We start from the raw sequence: 5,000 nt of genomic DNA, 5'->3' as shown, positions 1-5,000 counted from the left end.
TTATTCGTTGTATTGGACGACTCTGACAGCACAGATTGCGCAAGAATGTGAATATGCTTACAGAAATTTGTTTGTCATCAGTACAGTTGCGGGGGCCCGCTATGGTTCAGTGGTATCGCGCGTGTCTGGTAACCGCGAGAGGATTTTGGGAGTTTGTTTGAATCCTGGCTACGGCACAAAGACACACCTACTCTGAGTAATGGCCCCAGTCGCTGCTCACCTCGGATCTGAGGTGACCTTAGCTTCCTTCGAGTATCGTCACTGCAGTGGCATAGGTCTCATGGGTACATCTATGAACTGTACAAGATCACTTGTGAGGTTCAGATCTAGACGGATACCAGCCCCGCAGGCCACCGAAAAAAGTACAGTGGCAATACAAAATGCCAGTACTGAGTGCCAACAGCGTAACCTTCTTTCTTAGATGAACTAAAAAGCTTTTCCTACTGATGAGATTACCTCGGATATGAATGAAGTAGTCTGGCGGCAGCCGGAATGAAACAGAAAGTGCCCAAGACTAATTTCACCATTATGTATCCTTGCCCAACACCATTTCACAATTATGTGTCCTTGTCCAACGCTATTTCGTCTTTATGTATACTTGCATGACATTTTTCACCATTATGTAGCCTTGCCCAACACTATTTCGCCATTATGCATCCTTTGCCCAACACAATTTCACCATTATGTATTGTTACCCAACACTGTTTCACCTTTATGTATCTTTCCCCAACACTATTTCACCATTATGAATCCTTGCCCAAAATTATTTCACCATTATGTATCCTTGTCCAACGCTGTTTCACCATGTATCCTTACACGACACTACTTCACCATTATGTATCCTTGCCCAACCATTATGTACAGTATTCTTGCCCAACACTATTTCACCATTTTCCGAATTGTCACGTATATGTCTGTGTATGGTGAAATAATTTTGAGCAAGGATACATAATGGTGAAGCAGTGTTGGGCAAGGATACATAATAGTGAAATATTGTTTGTCAAAGACACGAATAGTGAAATTGTGTTGAGCAAGGATACATATAAAGGTGAAATAGATTTGGTCCAGGACACATAAAGGTGAAATAGTGTTGCGCAAGGATACATGATGGTGAAATAATATTGGGCAAGGATCCATAATGGTAAAATAGTGTTGGGGAAGTATATATAATGATGAAATAGTATTAGGCAAAGAACATGTAGGTGAAAACGTATTGGTCAAGGATATATAATGGTGAAATAGTGTTGGACAAGGAAACATAATGATAAAATAGTGTTAAGCAAGGATATATAATGATGAAATAGTATTGGCCAAGGGTACAAGACAGTGAAATAATGTTGGGCAAAGATACATCAGTACGGCAGCGGTTAACGTATGTAATCTATATCCTTATCGCGAACATGGAAAGGGGGGGGTGGAGTATCATGGAGATAAATCAAATCGCTTGGCAGCAGCAGAAACCTAAGTGCCACATTATACGAAGGGGTTGTATCCGATATTCCCAAGAGGAACCAAACGATCATAGTTTATCTGTACAGCAAATTGCCAAAGTTCGACGACATACTTGTATCAACTATCTACTAATAGATGACACCTTCGCCTCCATTCGTGCCAGGTGACACTTGACCCTGGTTGTGGCCAAGTGATTTTATTCCATTGTAAGCCTAAGTGCAGACTAACACGCGCAGGGGACACAGGTGACGCAACGCAGAGCAAAGTCAGACTTCCTTGGTGTTCAATTGAGGTATAGTTTGAATTTTCTCTCAATTGAAATGCTTCCAAATGGACTGCTTCAGCATTTCAAGTGAGATAGAAGTTCAAAATGTACTTCAGATCAGCAACACGATGTCTGCTTTTGCTTTTGGCTGTGTTGATACTCCTTTGGTAGCGGAGAGACCAGAGTCATCACTTTTAGTCATTGTATGTTCACTATGTTGTAGATATAGCTGACAATAGGCATCATGATAAACTGTTGTAATAACATATTGTGCCTTTCATTTACAGGTAACGATAAATTAAGGTTTTGAGCGGTTTTAGGGATTTGGCCGGAGAGGTAAGAAATTCCAAGATAATACATGAAAAGTCAGGTTTGTTTCTGTGATAACATACATTTATGTATATATGTATATGTATATATACATATATATATGTATATATATATATATATATGTATATGTATATATATACATATCTATATATATATATATATATATATATATATGTATATATATGTATATGTATATATATACATTATATATATATATGTATATATATATGTATATATATATATGTGTGTGTATATATATATATATATATATATATATATATATATATATTTTTTTAGAAGCTCCGCCGTGGGATACGAACCCTGACCCGTGCGTCGAGAATCACGGGGCCAAGACGTTAGCAACTATGCTACGGTGATGGTACAAAAGGACTGTACTAGTCCCCGACCACGCTTCACGTAACATTGAAGATCTAATCTCAATTTCATCTAATCCCGTATTAGGCGAGCCTTCCGACAAGTTGTGTATGTTTCTTAAGACAGATTGAACATTTTTAGAAGCTCCGCCGTGGGATACGAACCCTGACCCGTGCGTCGAGAATCACGGGGCCAAGACGTTAGCAACTATGCTACGGTGATGGTACAAAAGGACTGTACTAGTCCCCGACCACGCTTCACGTAACATTGAAGATCTAATCTCAATTTCATCTAATCCCGTATTAGGCGAGCCTTCCGACAAGTTGTGTATGTTTCTTAAGACAGATTGAACATTTTTAGAAGCTCCGCCGTGGGATACGAACCCTGACCCGTGCGTCGAGAATCACGGGGCCAAGACGTTAGCAACTATGCTACGGTGATGGTACAAAAGGACTGTACTAGTCCCCGACCACGCTTCACGTAACATTGAAGATCTAATCTCAATTTCATCTAATCCCGTATTAGGCGAGCCTTCCGACAAGTTGTGTATGTTTCTTAAGACAGATTGAACATTTTTAGAAGCTCCGCCGTGGGATACGAACCCTGACCCGTGCGTCGAGAATCACGGGGCCAAGACGTTAGCAACTATGCTACGGTGATGGTACAAAAGGACTGTACTAGTCCCCGACCACGCTTCACGTAACATTGAAGATCTAATCTCAATTTCATCTAATCCCGTATTAGGCGAGCCTTCCGACAAGTTGTGTATGTTTCTTAAGACAGATTGAACATTTTTAGAAGCTCCGCCGTGGGATACGAACCCTGACCCGTGCGTCGAGAATCACGGGGCCAAGACGTTAGCAACTATGCTACGGTGATGGTACAAAAGGACTGTACTAGTCCCCGACCACGCTTCACGTAACATTGAAGATCTAATCTCAATTTCATCTAATCCCGTATTAGGCGAGCCTTCCGACAAGTTGTGTATGTTTCTTAAGACAGATTGAACATTTTTAGAAGCTCCGCCGTGGGATACGAACCCTGACCCGTGCGTCGAGAATCACGGGGCCAAGACGTTAGCAACTATGCTACGGTGATGGTACAAAAGGACTGTACTAGTCCCCGACCACGCTTCACGTAACATTGAAGATCTAATCTCAATTTCATCTAATCCCGTATTAGGCGAGCCTTCCGACAAGTTGTGTATGTTTCTTAAGACAGATTGAACATTTTTAGAAGCTCCGCCGTGGGATACGAACCCTGACCCGTGCGTCGAGAATCACGGGGCCAAGACGTTAGCAACTATGCTACGGTGATGGTACGTCTTGGCCCCGTGATTCTCGACGCACGGGTCAGGGTTCGTATCCCACGGCGGAGCTTCTAAAAATGTTCAATGTTTCTTAAGACAGATTGAACATTTTTAGAAGCTCCGCCGTGGGATACGAACCCTGACCCGTGCGTCGAGAATCACGGGGCCAAGACGTACCATCACCGTAGCATAGTTGCTAACGTCTTGGCCCCGTGATTCTCGACGCACGGGTCAGGGTTCGTATCCCACGGCGGAGCTTCTAAAAATGTTCAATCTGTCTTAAGAAACATACACAACTTGTCGGAAGGCTCGCCTAATACGGGATTAGATGAAATTGAGATTAGATCTTCAATGTTACGTGAAGCGTGGTCGGGGACTAGTACAGTCCTTTTGTACCATCACCGTAGCATAGTTGCTAACGTCTTGGCCCCGTGATTCTCGACGCACGGGTCAGGGTTCGTATCCCACGGCGGAGCTTCTAAAAATGTTCAATCTGTCTTAAGAAACATACACAACTTGTCGGAAGGCTCGCCTAATACGGGATTAGATGAAATTGAGATTAGATCTTCAATGTTACGTGAAGCGTGGTCGGGGACTAGTACAGTCCTTTTGTACCATCACCGTAGCATAGTTGCTAACGTCTTGGCCCCGTGATTCTCGACGCACGGGTCAGGGTTCGTATCCCACGGCGGAGCTTCTAAAAATGTTCAATCTGTCTTAAGAAACATACACAACTTGTCGGAAGGCTCGCCTAATACGGGATTAGATGAAATTGAGATTAGATCTTCAATGTTACGTGAAGCGTGGTCGGGGACTAGTACAGTCCTTTTGTACCATCACCGTAGCATAGTTGCTAACGTCTTGGCCCCGTGATTCTCGACGCACGGGTCAGGGTTCGTATCCCACGGCGGAGCTTCTAAAAATGTTCAATCTGTCTTAAGAAACATACACAACTTGTCGGAAGGCTCGCCTAATACGGGATTAGATGAAATTGAGATTAGATCTTCAATGTTACGTGAAGCGTGGTCGGGGACTAGTACAGTCCTTTTGTACCATCACCGTAGCATAGTTGCTAACGTCTTGGCCCCGTGATTCTCGACGCACGGGTCAGGGTTCGTATCCCACGGCGGAGCTTCTAAAAATGTTCAATCTGTCTTAAGAAACATACACAACTTGTCGGAAGGCTCGCCTAATACGGGATTAGATGAAATTGAGATTAGATCTTCAATGTTACGTGAAGCGTGGTCGGGGACTAGTACAGTCCTTTTG

Source organism: Oratosquilla oratoria, chromosome 22, assembly GCF_046742065.1.
Source record: "Oratosquilla oratoria isolate Oo_2021 chromosome 22, ASM4674206v1, whole genome shotgun sequence".
Classification (NCBI taxonomy): Eukaryota; Metazoa; Arthropoda; class Malacostraca; order Stomatopoda; family Squillidae; genus Oratosquilla; species Oratosquilla oratoria.
The sequence above is the reverse complement of the archived record's forward strand: the minus strand, read 5'-3'. Positions refer to the sequence as shown.